Source organism: Meleagris gallopavo, chromosome 1 (genome assembly GCF_905368555.1).
Source record: "Meleagris gallopavo chromosome 1, MGAL_WU_HG_1.1, whole genome shotgun sequence".
NCBI lineage: Eukaryota > Metazoa > Chordata > Aves > Galliformes > Phasianidae > Meleagris > Meleagris gallopavo.
This window is the reverse complement of record NC_139404.1, coordinates 39,203,002-39,225,202: the sequence shown is the minus strand read 5'-3', so window position 1 is coordinate 39,225,202 and position 22,201 is coordinate 39,203,002. Positions and strand designations below refer to the sequence as shown.

At 38.2% G+C, this 22,201-nt stretch overlaps 1 long non-coding RNA gene across 8 annotated transcripts in view; it reads left to right on the top strand.

The window, feature by feature from the left end:
* LOC104910147 (uncharacterized) overlaps positions 1-17,012 on the top strand; it is a 57,590-nt gene extending 40,578 nt beyond the window's left edge. For 2 of the 8 annotated variants that reach the window (XR_002112682.3, XR_002112680.3), the window contains exons 4-5: positions 8,932-9,088; positions 9,201-9,634. This is a non-coding gene — a long non-coding RNA (uncharacterized LOC104910147). Of the gene's footprint in view, positions 1-8,931; positions 9,089-9,200; positions 9,667-11,211; positions 11,349-16,603 lie in introns of those variants that run through there. The other 6 variants (XR_014882790.1, XR_014882789.1, XR_014882788.1 and 3 more) reach the window with 6 other exon arrangements.
* The last annotated feature ends 5,189 nt before the right edge of the window (positions 17,013-22,201 follow it).

The following is a 22,201-nucleotide window of genomic DNA, read 5'->3' as shown; positions in this document are numbered from 1 at the left end:
GTCTTATGACTACAGGACTGAGGAAGGTAAAAGATAGCATCTTTGGAATGAAACTGGAGAAATATGACTCATCCTTTTTCGTTGCTTGCCAAGCTTACCTTGACATTTATTTCTTTACTGGAGTGCAGAACATGTTTACAGAAGTTTACTCCATGCAAATGTGTCTGGATTTCCTCTGAACTGTCAGGAGCTTGCACAACCAAGAGAGAGAGATTTAGTTTTGCACCTCACAGAGTATTCTTTGCTCGTGACTGAAAATTAAATGCTAATGTGGGTCTGATTGTTGACTGCATACATGGGCAGCCTCATAAACTGAAAACTCTATATCCCAGTATGAACTTTGTAATCTCCCCCTGTTTTTATGGACAAAAACAAAACTTAATTGCAAGTTGGCTCAAAGCTGCCTGGGTAGGAGCATGGCATCTCATGTTCTCTTTCCAAACGACAAACACTGCAGACTCCCAGCACAGATTGTGACTGTTTAACAAGGTTTACAGGATTTTTATGATTTAGGCCATGTCTGTGTGAGAAGAGTTTAAATGATGTATTCTTGATATGTTTCAGTACAACGCAGAATGCATTCGTTTAAATAAATTGTGAGTGATTTACTTTGTATGCTACTGACAAGGAACGACACAAAGTTAGGGATCACCTCTTTGGTGAGGGATGTTGATTTCTGTCATATTCTTTTATTGGAGTGGATATGATGGTCTGACTAAACCAAAATTTAGCTTAGTTTAATATGGTAACTTATTGATGCAAGCATAACCGACTTTTGCATAGTTTCAGCCTTCTAAACACATTTATAAGGGCTTTCTGTTTGTAATGAGTGAAGTTTTCGCAGTTGAGATAAACTATCTTGGTGCCATACAAATCAAGGCAACTCTGTTTGGCTTCATAAGCATTTGGTGCAAATGTTATGCAGTCTTTACAATCTAAGGGATCTGGATCTCTAAAATGCATTCCTGTTTAGACATTTACAAGTATTCTCAGGTATGGGTTATTTTTCCTTTTTCTCTAAATATTTCTTATCTTATAAGCACATTGTCAAGCCAAAACTACCCAAATTGCAAACACATATTATTGCACATGCTATAGGAGAAATAGCATGGATAATACTTCTCTCATTTGATCTTTTTTTTTCTCATGGCAGAAACAACTAAGCATATAACAATATACTCTGCATAATAACACTTGCTTTTTATTATGTTATGTTGGTACTAGAGAAGTAATCCAATTTTTTTCCACAAGCTGTGTATTACTTTGAGAAATTATTTACTCTAGCCTAATTCACATTTAAAAAATGGAAGAGAAGAAAAAAGAGAAATTATATATGTTATTGCAAGAGCAATCTTATACTAACAGCAGTATCATCTTTGTAATTAAAGAAATCTGAAGCTGTATAATTCAACTGAGCCATCTATTTCTAGCCTGAATTGTATCGCCTGTTATTTTTGTGTTTGGTAAAGGTGATTATATATGTTTAATTTTCTCTATTTTGTATATATCTGTTTGATTTTAATGTTGTATATAATGACTTCATATGTAGGTCTTTATTGCTTTTGCTGCATTGCTCTAAGCTGAACTAAACAAATAAGTAAGCAAATGAGGTCAGAGGGTTGCATGGATACTTTGAAGTTTTCAGGGACCTAAAATCCAAAGGCAATACTTTTTAAATCAGTGAATAGAGGAGCCAAGCTTCTTGATTTTGAACAGCATCACCCTCCTTAAAGAAAACTGCATGCAAAATTTGGGGCTAATTTTTTAATATCTTTCCAGTGTTTTAACTTCAAGAAATTCTCCTGGAGAATGATAAGAAGCTTCTTTAAGACACATCACTTCTTCAGTGATACCTGGCAACACCAGCTTTCTAACCCATCATTTGGGTTGACAAGTTTCATTCCCAGATTTTGGTGGCAGTACCAAACATTTTGAAAGTACATTTTGCTCCTATTTCTTTCTGTGTTAATCTTCTCTAGGAACATATTGGCTAATTCAGATCTTTGTATGAGATTCTTCTCCCACTTCTGGCTAGGTGAACAAAACAATTGTACTGCTAAGCATCCAAGCAGATTAGGGATTAATTCACACTTACTTTTCTTTTTGCTGGTCGGGATCAAGCTTCAGTTAGAAGCCAAGATCCTGTGCTCTTAGCAGAGCCAAAGTGAGCTGTATCTCCTAAAAACAGTGCTTGTAATCAGCATTTTGGCAGAGATTTTAAGTGCAATTTTGGGAACAGTATCAGACCTCAATATTCTCTAACACAAAGGTCTGAGATCTGACCTTCAAAATGTCCGTCACAGATGCAGGCACTACAGGAACTTCCTAATGAACTATGTGATGCTGATGTTCCCATTTATTGTGGAACCTTGTATCCTCACACCATTTGTTCATCTGTTCCAGCAGAGGAAGAAGAATTAGTTTCAACCCTTGCAAAATTAAATGAGCTGTAAGTTTCCCACTATAGATGTCAACCAAAATAGAGACCTCATTTAGCCAATATGAGTGTACTATTATCAAATATGCATCAAATGTTGGCTTGGCAGTTTGCATCTTCAATGATGGCCTCTTTTCTTTTGTTTAAGAGTCAGCCTAGCGGACATCAAAAACCTAACAGCCATTTCAGGATCCTCTAGGGCAATGACAGAGCAATGCAGATAACCTACCCTGTGCCATTCCCATTAGGTGTGCTAAAGCCCTATTTTTGGTTTCCCTTTAATCTAAGAGGAAGGTCCTGAATTATGATGTCAGTATAGTGAGTATTTCCAAACAAGAAACACTTCTCACCTTGATAGGAGAATGACAAAAAGGCAAGGAACCTGCTCTGTACTCTGCCTAGTTATTAAAGGGCTGACTTTTTTCGGCACGTAGCAGCAGGAGCGTTCTTCAAAGGTGGCATCATGTCTCAGCACTGCTGCTGTTCCTGGCATAGTTCTCCATGCTGCCAGCTTGGAAGGCTCTGCTCTGTGCTCTGTACATCAAACAGCTGCTGATGTGGAGGTGTCATCTCCACAGCAGACCCCCACTTCCAGCCTCACAGCCATCTACAGGGTTGTTAAGCACTGGATGGATGCACCCCTTGGTCCAAGCACATAAGTTCTCATAGGGTGGTAAAAAACCCCTAGATGTAAGATGATTTAAGGTCTTAGTCAAGAATAATCTAGTTTGGAACACTGTAGGAATTTGCTTAGACAAACCAGACGCAGCATACTTCTCCGGACAGATGTGGGCTAGAGATCAGGAACTGCTGGCTAGTCATAAGACTCAGCCTCTTCTGGGGAGTGAAAACACTCCAAGCTGACTTCCAAGTTTCTCTCTAGCATGAAGTCTGCTGAGACTTCAAATAGAACAACGTTATTGTTAGAAACTCAGGTGAAACACTCCAGGAAAACAGAGTGCCAGGAATTTAAGCCTCAGAGCCCCACCAGGTTAGCAGCAGTGTGTTGTTAAAACAGTGGCTGCAAAATATTTTCATATAGAAGATGATACTAAAACTAACACATATGCAATCACTCTTAGAGTCATGTAAGCTGAAATAATTACAAAGGCATGGTGAGCGATGAGTTTACTAGAGCTCTGGATCATTAAACTCAGACTTCTCTTTGTGTCTCCGGACTGAACCTGTGGTAAACTGCTGTGTCAGCATTCCTTACGTACTATGCAAGTGTGTATCAAATAACTGTACCAAAGCCTTGTCATTCTGCTTGTTGACCAACAACTGCTCGCTTGCCACAACCAATAGCTAAATGGTAGCAGTGTGATTTCAGTTAGTTCAGTTTGTGCCTACTCAGGGACCAGAAAACTGTATTAGACTCCTTTTTTTTTTTTTTTTTTTTTTTTGGTAGAAGAAAAATGTAGTGGAGGGTGCTTATTAGATTCCCTTTTTCTTTCCTATGTATGAATAGAATGGTACAAGAAATTTACAAATTTTAAAAATAAAAACCAGTGTTTATTACAGTATTTATTATCATGCTTTCTAATTGTTTATTTAATAATATTCATATAATCATGTTTATTCCTCATGCTGTAGAAAGAGCTACTGATGGGGCTCGTCACCTCCATACTTAAATGCTGTTACAGCATTTTCTGTGAAATTCTAGTGATATATATAAAATTTGATTACATATGCACATGAAACACATGGAAAATTTAGGAAAATTTAATTAAAAATCTATACAATGCTCATTCTGTACCTTTTGTATACCAAAAAGAAGTGAAAACAATCCTGCCTCAGTTAGTTCCTCTGATTTTTAGTATATCATAGCAGTGGATTTCAGAAATCTTTTTCTTTCTGAAAACTGTCACATAGCTTAAGATCTATTGTCAGTCCTTAATTGCCTCCTACAATTCATCTACCTTACTGACGTAATAAAGAAAATATTACATCAGTTCTTGACTTCAGTCAAGGCAGAGATAACAGTGTCAGAGTTGGTGACATTTGACTGAGATAAACAGTAGTGAAAGGTGTTATGTGTTCACAAATTTATCCTGAATAGATACCATAATAGATACCTCAGCCTTCTTCACAGCTCCTGAGCTGAGCAAGGTTGAGTTAAGCCTCCAATGTCTGGGAATCCTCCAACAAAAATACACAGTGCTGTGGAAAGCAGTGTTGGTGTATATCAGACCTTTCCTTCTGACTCAATATTAAACAAATTCTTGGGTCAATTGCTAAGAGACAGTGTGCAGTTTGAGGTGCTGCCTCTTCTAACAAACCTGCTATTTATTTCCTACTCTAAATTTTTGTGTAGCTTGTTAACCCCTTGCCAGATTTTATCCCAGAAATGGCTAAATTTAAGTGGTGAGAAATGTCATGTCTAATTAGGAAACATACTACTTCGACTACGAGTGTAGGCATCATGAAGTCTTAAAAGATGTGGATGCAGATATAATCACACAGAGAACATCTAGGATCAGATAGTTCAATAGCAATCATTAGGAACTTCACAAAACTTGCCATATATCCTTTATGCGACTTTTTCTTATCATACCAAAATAAAATGTAACTTTTAAGACTTTTTAGTCCCATGAAAACAGATCACTGAAATCTGCTTCTGTTGAACTTCACATTGGAAAACACAGACTGGAAATCCAAATCCAAATCTAAATCCTGGTGTAGCCAGCACAGTGCACCATGTTCTTTGAATTAATTGGTTCAAAGCTTGTTGAATTTAATGACAGTTTCTCCATGGACCTCAGGGAGTGTTAGGCTGCACTTTGCATTTGTAGACTTGTTTGTTAATAAGTCCAAAGGGAGTGTGTGCTTGCCAGCAGCTCATCTCAGCATCTAGTTCCAATGGAACGATAAAAATTGTAATTCTAGCCTGGGCTCCCAAAAAGGGGGTTTGTATAGAGCTGTAAGTGAATACTCTTTACCTTTTCATAAGTGAAAATATTAAGATTCAGTCAGCTTCGTCTCTTTTAATAACTTTTCTTAACAAGTCTGTATGAGAATGGTAAGAAAATGAGCACACTAACTCAGATAAAGGGGTTTCCTCATTACTTGGTAATATTTAAAGATATCTAGAAGCTGAAGGCAATACAGGCAAATGCACCTTCGGGAAATTAAATTTTGCCATATAGCACAGTTTCAGACAATAATAAGAGAGGAGCCACTGCAGTCTCTTTTTTTCCACATCTATTTGTATGAAAAATAGATTGCTAGCTCCGATTAGCTCTGCATTAGCTCTTCCTTTAAATAATTTTTCAATGTTAGGAAAGTGCAACCCATCAACTAAAGTTCTGTCAAGGTTCTTCCTAAGTTACGTCACTAAAATTTTATATTCAGAGGAAGCTCTTTGAATGAAATAATTTGCCGTGCTTACTGATGAATCTTTATTTTTAAATATCTGACAAAACCAGCTATGACGTGACCATTTGATGTGGCTTTGTCCTTACTTAGGAAAAGAGGACACATGGAGCTGGTGTCTGCTGTAAGTGAGTATCTCACACTCAAATGTCTGTTGTCTTGGTCACTGCCCCAGGAGCATGGCCCCACTGCATCCACTGAGAGGCCCAAGACATCCAGGAGAAAGAAGCCAGGGCCCAAGCCAGACAGAGCAGTGGCAACAAAACCACTCATACAGATGTGCAGTGGATTGTTTTGTTCACATTCATTAGGAGTGCATGCACTTACAGCAAAGGAAGTCTATCTTAAGGTTTAGAAAATGGTTCCCATATATCTGTGTAATAGAAGACCAAGCATGACAGTGAGGAAAAGCCTTTTCTTGAAAAAACTATAGTGAGCCCTAACAAGAAATCTTCTCTAGGGAAATTGCACTAGACTAGATTTGTATTGTATTGCGTGTGAAACTCTGATTTTTATTCAGCTGGTTCAGACAGAAATAAATCAGAGCACTGTGCAATAATAATTGCTAGCTGAGGCACTAATTGGAACAAATTGTCCTTAGGGGGAAAATTAAAACCAAAAGGATACAACTTCCCATGATCTTTGCACTACTGAATCCATTTACAGCAGTGAATTTGTTGCCACTGTGAACAGCCACAGTACTGGGCTCTGGAGCAGTGCTGAAAGCTAATGGTTTTTAGCAGGTGACATCAGGCCTCTCCTTGGGAGGGAAATATTGAGAGAATATGACAGACCTACAGGTTTGTATTGTTTCTAGAACTCAATGGCTGGAGAAGCAAAATGAAACCTTTAACTTTCTCCTTCTACACAGAGTTGATAAACAACACTGACATAATAATGGGACCTTCCCTGTGGAAGGAAAATACTGCAGTAAAGAAACACTGTTTGGTTTCTTTTGTTCCCTGGAGCAACTTGTAAAAAATACTTTTATGCATTCTAGTTGTACCATTTGTCACTCTTAGAATGATGATAAGTGGGACCAACAAATTGCATCTTGTTCTCTAGTGATCCTAAGGTTCAGACTTGCATAAAATGTGTTTCATGGGATTACACTGCTCTCTGGGAACTTTCGACATATTCAACCTACTGCATTTCCATTTCAATAATTTTTAAAATGTATTTGAATAATCTCGTTTGGATTTTCTCCAATGGATTGTCTGTGGACAACATATGCCGTGCCTTTTAAATTATTTTATATTTTTTCTGGACATGAAATTGTTTTTATGGCTTTTTTTCCAGGTCTTTCCCTTAATATATACAATCTTGTCACCGTACTGGACAACTGAGTTCCCTAACATTGTAAGCATGCACAGTAGGTACCATCCCAGTCTGTTTGCCCTGCTCTGGGGAGCAAAGAGCCAGCTAGAAAGGTCCATCTGGCTGTGTCTGAAGGAGCACGTTCCAGTGGCACCAGTGCCAGGTGTGGCCTACTTGAACCACAAGCACGATCAGGCCTTGCCCTGGTGATCCAGGAATCCAGGATCTTCTCTCTGAGAGACTGGAGAAAGGCTATGCAAGACAACACTTCAACATTCCTCCTAAGATAGGAGTTTATAAATTCTGTTCTTTTCCTCATGGTTGAGGGTAGAGCTGTACTACTTACTACTGACTCTCCCAAGTCATGATCAACTCTCAGTAAATCATTTCTGGCAGATGTTTGTCTAAGCATTTCTGAAAGGTATCGTGTTTTGACAATGCTGCAAACACCTTACAAGTTCTAGTGCTCCCTTCTTGTTTGTAAACATTAGGTATTTTTCTAAGCCTGTTTTTTTTTCCTTGTTGGCTTCTTATTATGTTGGCTACCTCTTGTCTTATGCATTGGATTTATCTCCTATTCAGCAACATTTTTTCATGAACTGAAGATCGTTACCATTGACTTCTTGTATCTTTTTCGGCTAGCAATATCAACAGATTTGGTTTTACACCTATACTATGATTTTTGGAAATCCAAAAGGGTATCACTGCTCTAGTTCTGATTATTTAGGGGTATGGCAACAACTGAACAGAGTCAACTAGTTGAAAGTAGAGCTCCAACTGAGGTTGTGCATGCACTGAGCAGAATGCAGCAATGGTATCACAGCTTTTGTACATGTTATGTTGTATTTATACGCCTTAGTGTCATTTTTCTGTTTCTGTGTAGTAGTCAGACTGTTCAGTGTCTAACACGCTACAATCTTTAATTCCCTTCTTATAAAGTTGCTACATGAATAGTTGTTCACCAGTCACAAAAATATAGGCTAGAAAATAATCAGTAGCTGAAATGGGCGCCAGAGTAGATGGAGGGAAGCAGTCATATATATCTTAACTCTGAACTGCGTAAGAATGAAAAGGCAGTCATTAGAATCAAACCAATATGCATATGGACAAATATAACAACTTTCACAGATGGAATTCATGCCTCAGATGCCTTTCAGTGTTCTCCGAAGGCCTCACTCTATATATATATCCAGGCAGGACTCTAATTTGTCACGAAACATATTGACAGTGCTCATCACCAAAAAATCTAAAAGAAATTAAACTCTATAACTGCTCTATAATTTGTTATAAAATAGGTAACTGGTTAGAAGTAAGTGTCCTGTTTTTACAACAAGGGGAGTTCACCAATGTTTCTTCACAGGACTGTGGTAGGACTTCTGTCGTGAGACATGTCTATATATGACCTTGAAAAGGGAAGAGAATAAAGTGATTAAGTTTGCTGACTAAATTTATTCGGGGTAGTAAAAGAAAAACAATCTGCAAAGAGTTCCAGAGGATGTAATGGTCGTGTATTCTTGGGCAATAAAATGGTAGATGATATTAATAAATGCAAAACGATGCACATAAGGAAGGACAGTTTATACGCACAGTGACTCAATATTATGGCTTTGCAATCTCTAGGGATCTGGGATTTATATCAGATGGCTCTATGAAAACATCAGCTCTGTGGCAGTCAGACAAACGAGGGCAAAAAAGCAAATCAAAGAAAAGAAGCTAAAAAAGAAAACAGAAAATGAAAATGCTGTTACGCTATAGTTCAAGCCATGGTGAACCCACCTCTTACTGGTTGCCTTATTCCATTCCAGGAAGAATATTTTTTGAATTGGAATGGTTACATGCTGGTCCAAAAGAGAGATGAAAGGCATAGAGCAGTTTCCATAGAAGAAAAGGCCAGTTGGATTTGAAAAAAAGGGTGCTGGAGTTGAACACAATTATCTACAAATAAGGAGCAGTTTTGAGAAGGTGAGCAGAGAATTATCATTCTTCAAAATGTAAGAAACAATGTTCAAAACTTAAGATGTATAGAAGACAAAATAAATTACTTTTTCTCACAATCTGCAACACTCTGCTGTAGATGCCAAAGGATTAGATGGATTCAGAAACCAAATGGATGCATTCTAAGAAGAAAAAAATTAATGAAATGAAGAGACATTATCACCTCCTGCCTATGCAACCTCTAAGCCACAAAGTGCTGGAAAAAATTAAGAACATATTAAAGATGTATCACTATATGTTTGGCCTGTTTTTATGTTCTTCTATAAACAACCACTTTGTCCACTGTCAGGGACGGGATATGGGGTTAGGTGAAAATTTTGGTCTGATCAAACCTCATTATTCCTCTTATGTTCTCCTGATGAATTTATTTTCTGCTTCATTGGCTCAGTCTTCAGTGTACAAGGCCCATTACCTTGTTATAAAAGGAAATTAGATAGACAAATTATTCTTGACAATTCCTCAGGGTCTGCTACTCCTTACTTCTTGCTTTGTTATCCTCTCAGGATGCAGAGAGACAGTCTGAGATGTCTCTTATTTGGGCTTACTTTTGCCAAAACCTCATTTTCCCATAGCAAAAGCAAAATTGAATTTTACATTGGACACATAAATTACTGCAGTATGAACTGTTGTATACTTCCTCTCATTTTTATTCTCAAGCCAGCAGACTTTGCAATAATTCTAGTCCAGCTGCTTCATGAATAGTGCTAAATGTTTCTTAAACAGTTGCTAAATTCAGTAAAGGTATACATGAGGCCTTAGCAGTTGATAATCTGGTTAGTTTGCCTATTTAAAAATGATGGTATTTGAGTTACATTGGAAATTAGATAATACAACTAAAAAGCAGTATGACCAGTTAATCTCTTAGTCACAAAAATGAGGAAGTGAATGTTGTTTGATCATCACTTTTGTTTCATGTTGGAAAGCTACAAAAAGAAATTCATTTTTCTCTCCAAAACAAATATATTCTTTGCTTTTATGAAAATAAACAGATAAATTTTAAAAAGATTATTTAGCTGCATCACCAATCTTGTGGATAAGTAAAAGAAAATACAGTTTATTCATTCCATTAGTGGCTTTTTACATGTGAGAAGATAAAGCTGTATAAAACTGTTGAAATACAATGAATAACAAATTGGAAACATGCACATGATCCACCTCTTAACTGCCTTGTATGCCTTCCTTTTGTTAGTTACCTTAGTTGCTTGCAACAGCATAAAATAAGTCATTAACCTTAATCACAGCGCAGCAGAGCAGACTATAGTTAGCGTCAGTAGAGAAAGGAAGTTACTATCATCACCACTGTATCTTTTAATTCATCCTTTGAACTTATTTCACAGTTCAGCAGCAGCACTCATAGCTATTGCCTTCAACCACTGCTCCAGAAGGCAAATCTGGAACCTCAGGACAAAGGAAGGGTAAATGCTACAACAGTCACGTAGTTAGTTCTGGCTGAAGAGTGCCGTACGGGGATGCCAAATGCCACACCACATGCACAAGTGTTACAACAAATTGTACTGTTTATCAGTTACTTCTGGCACAGTCTTCTTGTAACTCAATCACTTTCATTGCTCAAATATATTTCTCACTCAAAGAAAATGTTAGGTCTTCAGAGTTCTCCTACTTACTCTTGTTTAGATAACTAGAAGATTATTAGACATCTGTTACTGCTCCTTTAGATGTGACATCACTAATATTCTTAGTGGCTGGGCACAATTTGCAAGTTTTGCTTCTCTTAATATAGTGATTACATGGCTGCTAACAATGCCTTGATTGGTCAACAACATCTTATTATAATGTTTGAATCATTTTAAATTATCTGAATCTTCATTTAGATGTTTATGTGCCTGTCTTGACACTGTTTCACCAAGCGTATATGCTGTAGATGACTATAAGGTGTGACAACGTACAGATGAAACAAATGAAATCATAGGTAAAAATATGGTTTTGTTCTATCTTGAATTAATTTAAGCCTAAAAAATTCCTAAGACTAGGTCCATGAGGTAGATTATGAGGCTTTCCAGCACTGATGATTTGAGGTGGTTAGCATCCCTTGCCACTTCTTTTTTGAAAACTCGAAGTACTGTTTGAAGTCTGTTCTGCAGTGACCACATGCTGCCACTGCAGCAGCAGACAAGTGCTTGGAGGTGGACCATGATCTGAAACGTCTGACATAGCTGCTGGTTTCTTCAAATACAGCATGTGGATGTCTGAAGGAGCACTCCAGCTGGTAAGCATCATGACTGGTAGGTACACTTAGCCACTGAGCTCAGCTTTGACGTGGTTTTAATAGCATGGCCATAACACCAATGTCAGTGGACTTAGTTGGTCCTGTTTTTTTCAACAGTAATTTTCTCCCTTCTTTTATTATTATTTTTTTCTGTTCATATCCTGTAAAGTTAAATGCAAAGCTTGCTTATATCAGCATTTCTATTAATACCTTTATTATGCCAGTTAGCATATTATTGTGGCATAATTAATGTGTTTCTATACAGATGTTTTGCACAAAACCACATATTTCTTCAAGATACCCCTGATTCTGAGATGAATATTTCTCACTATGCAGTTTGGGTAAAATTGAAGTTAAACTTTCTGTTCAAGAGCAAAACTTGGCTGAAGTGGAAAATAAAGGATGTTTGTTCTGTGAGTTAATGATTAACTTAAAAGATTGAATTATGAAGTTAAATCTCCTTGGAGAACCTTAATGAATCTCAGCTGCTTCTAAAGTTGAAATAAAACACCCATGTGGACTGACCCAGAGCCCCAGTATCAATTCACTGTTTGGAGGTTAATTTTCCAGTTCATTTTAACTTGTTTGTTGTTTTAGTTTTACTGAGCTTACCTGAAGGTAGATATCTATGATACAAAAAGTAGAATTATCACTCTATTTCACTTCTGTTTGTGTCTGTTTTCTCTGTTGCTAGACAGCATATTATTTTTTAGTTGATTCCCATAGTTTTTAAAATACCGCAGTAGTAGATAATGCCAGAGAAAGCCAAATAACATACTGTCTCTTTTGTCCTAATAATGGGAAGGTATTTGTCTGGCTAAGGTCATGGTTGCTTCTAAGTATAAATTACTTAATTGTTTTCAGTGGGGCTCTCTGTGAGCTCAGGGCTGGGCGATATAATCTAAAGCAGAGCTCTGCATATCTGAAGGAACGTTTCCAGGGACAGTCCTTGAAGGACACAGGGACTGCTGGGTCGCCAGCTGCTGGACAGTTGGGTTGTGTTAGTGCTTTTATTCTGTTTTTGAGGAGAACAAGACACGGATAGTTAAGAAACATCATTTTACTGACTTCAGGGAGGAGTACATTTTTTTCTGTGATCATTTACTTTTACTTTCTTGACTTGTTTTGGAAGAGTAGATCACTGCCAAAACAAAGTTTATATAAAAAAGCAGATTTAGCATAATTTTCATGGCTTCAAATATCAGTAATTTTTTAAAGTATGCTTTCCCATGGAAGTAGAAAAGTGGATCCCCAGCAGTACCACCTGCACGTGCGCCTGGCACAGCTGTAACCATGTCACTGTGCACTCGCAGGGCAGCTCCATCTTCCCAGATAAAAATAAATTTTGTTCCATGTAACTCTGTATATGCCTTGAATATGGATGGAAATTCCCGTGCGCAGCTTTGCAGAGAACTCTCTGTCTGCATAAACACTCTCTCACGCAGCCAAAGCTGGAGGCCGGCTCGGTCACAGATATATACCAGTTTAACAACAAATCGTACTTGAGATTTTTTTAAGTGACATTTGTGTGAACAGTCTTACCTCTGCTTTCATCTGGCTTGTGTCAACTAACAAATGCACAACTTTTGTGGGAAAACAAGTCCTGGACCCAAGCAGGCCTTGTGCCTGTGCAGGCAGTTTATAGAAAACTATGCAGCGGGCTGCATTACTGACAGTGCAACTGAGGATTCACTGGGAGGGGAGAAAAGGACTCGTCCTTACATGAACTGTGCATAAGATGCCTTTAGTTCCTTGCAGGGGCTTTTGTGGTGACATAAACAGAGCGAATGTTGGAGGCTGAACTATAACTTTTTTTTTTTTTTTTGGTAAGTTTTAGGAGCACGCTTGAAATTATTAAGTGATTTATTTTCAAAATATCCCTTTTATTAGCCAAACATGTACAACAGTCCTAAAAGACTAAATGCCAATACCGCAAGAGCAAATTTAGCATGCACAATGACGCTAAAAAACAGTTATCCAAAACACAAGGCACAAGGCAACTGGCTTTCAAAGTAGAGTGTTTTCTTCAGCTTTTCCTCTGGAAAGCTCCAGTAATCCTAGGAGAAAAGAGGGCTTACCTGGGAGCTTTTTCCAGGGCAGACTGCACCCATACAGAAACCTACACCTGCAAACAAAAAGAGATGCACGCTCTGCCTTGCCCCAGCTCCATCACATCCAGCTCCAGCAGAAGGAGGCCTGCTGAGTAGTCTCTTACTGGGTCTGTAGGGAAAGAAGAACGGCAATAAATATTTGAATAAATATTCAAAGCCCGACTGCATTAATTTTCAAGTAGCTTACTTCCAACTGCTTGTTACATGTTCGCATTTGGATGTTTGACTTTCTTTTCTCTGTCTTGAATTATGTTCTGTCTTTGCCCTCTGTCTCCATTTATTTGCACGTTTACAGCTTGAGGCTTTCTCATAAACATCATAGTAAACTTAAACGTGGGAGCATCGATGACTTCACTTTATTATGCTTTTGGTGCTCAGCAAAATAAGTGCAAACAATTTGAGTTTTACATTTCGGTATCGATCGCTCAGTTGTCTGTGTAACCAAACTGGATGTCAGCATGGTTACAGTCCTTAGGAGGCAATCCCATCCCATCAGTGAGAATGCCTGTTTTGTATAAAACGTGATATTAGGAAGGTTTGCTAGTGCACACACTGAGGCAGCTAGGATGCTATCTATGGCCTTTGCTGTCGCTGATTATCCTATACAATAGCTACAACCTGATAAACACTGTTTCAGTGCCTCAAAGTGCCCTTCCACCAGACTACTGCAAGGCTTTTCTATCTATGCAACTCCTGCTGTTCTCTGCAGCATGTACACCTACCATGGAGCTCACTCTTGACACAATCCATTATAGGCAGATTCACAGTTGCTCTCTAAAAGGGTTTCTGTGCAGGGATACATTTTTTTTTTTTTTAATATGTTTCACAGAGAAAAAGTTTGCTAATATCCTGTATATCTTGAGTAAACCTTCAAGAGCAAAAAGGGGATAATGTATAGCTGCAATGTCTCTCCAGCACTGAACAGCTCTGGAGAGGAGCTGCAGCAACGCATAAATAAAGAGCAGCCCACTGCTCCGTGCCAGCCACTACTTAGTTGGGAAACTATGCAACGATTAAACAAAGAAATTAAACACATAGGACCTGGTACATTTAAATATTTAAATGCCACTTTTCATAACAAATCATACTAATGCATAACTGTGAGTCTGACCTCGCTCTAGTATGGCCTATAATACTGCAAGCACTGCTTTTAACTTTGTGCGTTCCTCTACATCCCCAGTTAAGATCTGAGGTCTCACAGAGGGGCAGGGTTACCTGCATGCAATCTTTATAATGAAACATATTTGTTCACATATATTTATCAGGGATAGAACTGCCATATTCAAGTGAAACCAGTCTGCTTTCATATAGGCATAAATCTGAAGCAAAGCCATTGACATCAGTAGTGCTGTAGGAAAATGTGAGTCTGGTTTCTTGACGACCTGCTGTTTCTTTAGTTTCCTTGTAGCATTTAAACTACTCCTTATGTTATTTAACTCCATAGTTTTCCTCAGCAGCATTATCTGAGCCCTCATCTACTGTTCAGGTAAATTTCATGGTGGAAGGTCCATGCAGATGTCCTCAGGAAAAGAAGGGTTACAGATAGGAGAACACCTCCTGAGGGGGTACACCTCTGCAGCAACTGTATAGCAAAGAAAAAATGTGTTGCCATGTGGGTTCAGGAAAAGCTCATACTCAAGAAAGGGGGGGTCAGTAAGAAAGGTATTCAGCAGCATACTAAGCAGTAGTTCTCAGCTCTTAGTAGCTTTATTTATGTCAGCAAAGAGCTGGTTGTAAGATGTTGGCTCCTCCTCGCTTCCATGCTAAAATTGTATGAGAAGATGCCTTTAAATACATTAAGCGTTTTCCTGATGTCAGTTTTTCTTGAAAGCAATTAGGTGATTGGTGACAGTATATTGCATCACAGAGAAGATGACTTGCCACTCCCACTGACTACAGGGCACCAAGAAGTACATTGCTGACAGCTGAGCTCTGTTCACTAACAGGTTAAAGCAGCAAGAAGAGCAAAGTAGCCTGGGTTCTGACTCCAGATAATAGCTCAAGTTCGGCATTTTCCAGAGCTCTTACATCGAGGTGCCTACCAGAGCTAAGACAGACTTGCACTGTCTTTGTCTTAGTAGCCAGGTCTTTTCTGAAGCAGGAGGGGCGGGAACCAGCTCATCTCAGGACTGTGTTGCTCTAAAGGTCACTCTGCCTTGCACAGGTAGCCTGCAGCAATGCACAGCCCTGAGAGAAGATGGGCAGGAAATGATTGTTAGCTCAAAGTACCTTTGAAACTCTGTTAAAAGATCAGTAAGAAACGGATCACTGTCACAGAAGCATATCTATCATGGGAGCATTTTCCCTTGGAGGGATCTTGATGGAAGTTAAAAAACCATCTATAATCCCAAGAACTTAGCATTTATGGAGCAGACACAGTGGCCCTGAGGGATCGTTGTTGCAGCCCCACTCTGACACCTGCGCATCATCTGTCTATTCAGATCATGCCCTGAGGAAAACTTTTGCCCCTACATGCAAACCTAGAAGTTTAAAAGGACTTACTAGCATGGATGTTCAATCTCCCAGCTCCTGATTGTATTTTTGAATCCATCAATTTACTATTTGCTAAATCGTGCTGACACATCCAGCTTCAGCTTCATCATTCGCTTCCTTGCAGATATGCTGGTGGGATGTTGTGTGTCTGTGTGCACATCCATCCAACCATCCACTCACTCATCCATTCCATCCATCTATCCAATCTATCAACCTGTTTTTTGTTTTTTGTTTTTTGTTTTGTTTTCATTTCATAAGATAAATAAACACATAGATTGAAAAATCATTTTACTTTCTGTTGACATCAAAATGAAAAAATACCCAAAGATGTGGATACACTGGGAAACGAAGACTTCAGAAATGGCTGAGATAGAAAAGGTTTTCAAACTTTAGTATACAAAATTTCTCCAGAGCCTTTGTAGAATATGAGGGGAATATACATTTTAGCCACCAAGACTTTTCTTCTCATTTTGTATTTTAGAGTATGTTACTTCTTCAATAATGTACCAAAATATTGCTCTACCTATTCAGAAATTAATTCTATGTTTTATGATTTTAAAATAGCAAAGACTTATTCATCTTCCTCCATATTCACTCTAAAATGTATTCCTTCTGTTTGATTAACTCTGACTTATTTATTCATTTCACCAGTCCCAACCCCATAATCCCAATGCCTTGGTCTACGTCCCTGTCTTCAGAAGAAGGAGTATTAAAGCAGTGTATGATTTATGCCAAGTGCTGCTGCATTTGACAGAATGGTCAAGCAGAAGGCCTCCTGCAAACACATTTATTGTTCTTTCTTTCTGGTTCTGGTTCACAGTCATAAGCTTCACCTAATTGCAGGACATGTGTTGTAAAATAGGTTGTTGTTATAATGTTTTACAAAGATTATCTTGACTTATGAATATGTTTCCACTGTCAATTTCAATTTGATATAATATAAATATTTTCAGAAGATTTCCATTCCTCTTCAAGATGACAGTCTGTGGCCTGAGCTTCTCCTCAGACTCAATGCTGCTATGATAATCTCTCTAAAGACAGAACTGTACTTACTATTTAAACATGAAAATTTTGACTGAAATAAAGAACATTTCTGTTGCTCTTCTGTTGCTGTTGAACCGTTACTCATTAGCTCTAGTTAATGCTGGAGGAGCTTCAGTGACCAACGTTATGTTGACTTGTGGAATTATACTCTCCCTCAAAACATGTGTTTTAAAAAATCACCATGTTTTTGCTACCACATTCTTAAGCACATTTGAGCTCGTACTATGGCTCAAACAATTCCCATGCTGATCATGTTCCTCTCATGCACCACACATTTAAAAAAATATATTGATTTTAAGCCATATAACAATTAACTTTAGGTGAAGGACAGCACCTGCCATTTGGGACAGTCAGCGGTAGCTGTGGAAGTCCTGGCCAGGGACAGTACTCCCTCAGTAGTGTACCTACACTGTGGCAATTAAACCTCTAAAAAGTAAGAAATGAATCATTAAAATGACAGAAACTCACACTTCTAAAATGTAGGAAGTAGAAAGGTGAAATACATCCACTTCTGGAATGGACCCTTAGCTCTGCCCCGAGGCCTACATGGCAAGCACTGCGTGTATGAGCAAGCTGCAGTTGCAGACGCGCTTTGGAGACAAGCCTTGTGAATATTGCATGGAAGTACTTACTTTAACACCTTCTCTTTACTGCGGCAGAGCACAGGTTCTCAGACACGGAGGAGCTACTCAACATTGGCTTATTTTCAAACACTTGGAGCCATGTCAACACGAGGATGTTTACCTGCTGATGTTTCCCTTGGCACATGGCTGGCAGCAGTGTGGTATGGGTGGATGGGGTGAGCATCCTCAGTTGTCACTGGGACCCTTTGCTCTGCAGCTGGCTTTCCCATTGCAGTGTGTCCCAAGAGCCCCTCACCACACTGCAGCTACAACACCGTGTTATGAGATGGCCCAGCAGCATACTGGGGTGCCAGAAACCCATTGTTAGGATTATGGGCCTCATGGCAGGAAGTTCCCAGAGAGGTGAGGCTGAATAGTTGTACAAATTTGTATGATCTCCAGGAGGAGAGGGGCTGTGGCAGACAGCTCTATTGGAGTTGGAGCCCCAACTTTCCATCATCCCCTGAGTTATGGGAGCTTTGGTGAAGGAAAAAGAGATTACACTTGCACTGCTAAAGAATACTGTATAGGTTTTTTAGCAACTGTGTGGAAGCTGGAAGATCCAAGACTTCAAAGCTACTAAGAATGCCCTGGTGCATCATATCATGATCATTGGCATCACAGGAAAACAACAGAAGAACGCAATGCAATTTGCTTCCTAAATGGTGCTTTAGGGGAAAAGTAATATCACAGCTTTTCCACCCACGCCATCTTTTCTACTTTGCTAGTAGAAGTAAAAGAGCTAATTTGCCAGGGTTGTGAAAATGTTATTGGTTCATCAGGGACAGATCATTAGTTTGAACACAGCTTGTTGGGGAGGCACATGATACTTCTAAAAAGATTTTTCTAGGCTTTTTTGCAAGTCCATCTTCCCAGACTGCCACATTAACATTGGTGTTGTTGTCAGACTAACAGCTTCCCAAGGAGATACCTATTTTTTCTATTCATCATGGAGCCACTGGGGTGCAAAGAAGAATATGAGTTCTGCCCGAACATTTTGCAGTGCAATTCACAATGACTTTTTAACACATATTTATAGTCTGATGCTGGAAACATCTCCAAATTAGACTAACTGAGCCAAAATTATTTTGTTTTGATGTTTGAATGCCACATTTTACAGAATATTTGTAAAACAGGAGAGAAAAAGAAGGGAAGGGGGTAGGAATGGAAATACTTCTGCAGATTTTGAACTTCCAGACACAAAGGTAATTATCAGAGCAGACAGTGGAGATGCACACCTGAAGGAGGCCTGAAGGGCATACTTTGATGGTATGTCAGAATCAGAGGAATATCTGCTTTGTGCTAATTCCTGTCATTGTAGTTGGCTTGCACATAGACTTTAAATGAACTGTTGATTTTAAATGTCAGTTTTGAAAGACAATGTGAATCATGATCTACATATCAAATAATAACAAACAGAGATGCTTCTATGAAGATTTAAGCCATGAAAAACAGAATTAAAGGTGCTGACTATTCTTACATGAATCACAAATTAGAATATGATTCCCCTTATAGTATATAGTGTGGCCAAGTAAAAGACCTGGTTTGGCTATAATATATTATTGTGTGTCAGAAGATGAAATGCAACCTAGATCACACAACCATCTGTGCAGTACAGTAGCTCCCAGCAAATCAATCTTGGATTCTTCTGCCTCCTAATGCTTTGTAATACATTCTTGGTATCTTAAAGGCTGCAAAACATCTTCCTGAATCACCCTCTGGTTCTCCTTCTATCTCTTGAAAAGGTACTCAGACCACTTCTTAGCATCCTATGAGCTAACGTCTACAATCCTAATCTAGAGATCACGTCCTTTTTTTTTTTTTCTTTTTTCTTCTGATTAAGTTCCTATACTAGCTGTTCACATATAGTACAAAAACATCACTGAGAAGTACCTGATGAGCAAGGAAAAACACGTAAACAAGAAAACTTTTTAAAGTTTTCCATAAGGATATTCTTAGAAGTATTTAATTTGTTTTGGGTTGCTCATTCAGGACAGTTCAGCAAATCCCAGCATAATGAATAGATGAAAGATGTGACCAGTGAACTGTTGGATGTCAATGGTGATGAGATAACTGACTATACTTGTGATTCTGACTGATATTTTGCTTGTCAGGGTGCCAAAGCCTTACTGGAATGAGCTGAAATGGACTGAGTAGCTGTGCTGTGGGATATCTCACAATGATAGTTCTGCTAGAGTTTCATTTCAACTCATGTGGTTGTTCTTCTTCACATCAGTGGAGAAATTAAGGACTCCTCTCATGAGAAAGTCAGGGAGCTGGATGTTGCACCAGGCCATACCTCTGTGTTTTAGGGGTGGAAGTACTTGATATTTAAAAAACACAGTGGGTACTTGTATAATTGAGGGAAAGGAGTGCTTTGAGATGTAATTGCTATGACTTCAGGCCATAGAGTGCAGTACTGTAACTTGCTGTAGGAACATAGGCATAGCTGTTGAAGGACAGCTTCAGCTGAGAGTTAATGCAACACCCAGGCATGCACTAATGGAAAAGGATCAAAAGTAATTATATGTCAGCTAGTTCTATTTAATAAGCATACATTTGAGATTTTAATGACCAGATTTCAAATCGCAATGTTTAAGTAAATGTCAGACTGAGGGGAGATCTGCTGATAAAATCATGGTGGTTCAACCACGGCTACTTGTTTTTAACAGTAAGTGCTTCAGATTTGCTAAATGTTAGTCGTCTTCATTATTATTCTGAAGACATCTAAAATATGACAAACCTTACTCATCGCTGAAACTATAGTTATACATGCAAACAGGCTGCTGACAATCATATTGACAATCATATCTTTCTTCTTCTACTATTTGCAGTCTGCAGCCTACGCACTGGTATATTAATTTCATCTATTGGGAAATCTGTCTTCATATCTTAGACTCCATAGCCTCTGCTCAGAACCTTCTTCAACGGCTCAACTCAGAGAAAAATTTTTCCTCCTATTATGTCCTTGAATGCCTGGAAGCCAAAGGGCTGGTTTATGAAACAAGAAAAAGCAGAATGTAGCTTATGTCAGTTCAGCAGAGAGGCTATGTCTGGCTTTCAGGGTAAATACAAAGTACATACTAATTATCAGTGAAGACATATCAACTAAAAGTCAATTCTTTCAGCCTTCTCTAATTTGAGTATCTATCATCAAATAAAGACAGACTTAATATTGTAAATCTATCTGAAAGAGTTGCCAAAATTTAAATCTGTAGGAGCCAGCTCAAATAATGGCTTTTTTTTGTTGTTGTTTTTATTTTTTCTTTGTGTCTGCTTATTATGGAACAACAATTGCTGAATCACTTTGAGTCACTATTGCCTTAACAGTATGGAAGCAACCGAGGCTTCCCAGCACTAATGGTATACACAGTACCTCTTCAGCAGAACTTTCTGTCTAAGTAATTGTTGTTTACCCAAACACTTTTTCCTTAACAGACCCCTCTGAAACATATTTCATTTTTGGAGTACTAAGAGGGTTTATTACACAGAGGACACCAAAAATCCTTCACCAGTTGTCTATTAAAGAGAATCTCTGCAGTGAGTAAGCTCTCCATGTATAATTCAGTCCAAAACAGGATCTTCCTATTCTGCTAGTTACTTGACATTTGTATATTTGCGGATGTAATACACTAACTTCCAGCAAAAGGGATATTTCTCTGGCCACATCTCTCGTGGACATATTATTTAAAGAAAGTGTGGTGGTGAAAACCAGACTGTGATTCATTTTACAGCATTTCCAGCACTTCTAAGCAGTCCTCTAAGTATACTCATTGTATAGATGTTGTTTGTAAATAGTCTTTGGCAGTTAAAAGTTAAACTAAGTTATCTTAGTTAATGTTTTATTTTCTAAAACTTTGTAAATTTTATACACTATACACAACTAACTCAAATTATTTTAAAATTAACTTTTTGTGTGTGTGTGCTTATCTTCCATTTTACTTTGGTTACTATTTTTTAGAAGTTCTCAGCAGATTTTATCCTTGGGTAAAAACAGAGTTGGAGATAATATATTTTTAATATGAATTTTCAAGTCTTTTCCTAAGGACTTCATGGACATGCTAACCTTAGTAAAGCAACTATCAAATATTACATGAAGACCAGGTGTTTTTATTGCTTATATTAAAATGTTAAAGTTACAGGAAAATAACTTTTATTAGTGGCTAAGTGAAATAGCATTTTAAACCGTCCATCAGTATGGCATTAACACACTTTTGTTGCCAGACCTCTCTGTTCTGAGCTGGAAGAATCTATTTAAAGAGAGTTGGGGATTAAATGCGCTCATTGTCGGACTGAAAAGTTCATGCCTTGGGACAGAAGCAAATCATTCGTTAAACACTAAAAATGTAAGAAGAATAAGAGTGATTTATACTCAGTGAAATATGAGTTTTTAGGTTACTATTATTTACATATTCACAGTAACTTCTGAAATGTTTTCTTGCTTCTAAAGAAATGAAAACTAGCATCTGTCTTCATTTGTTTTAAATGAAGAGTGATTTTTACTTTCTGCACACAAGATCATGGTAGCTGGTTTATATCCACATGTCACAAGACAACATAAAGTGAAAAATGCAATGTTCCA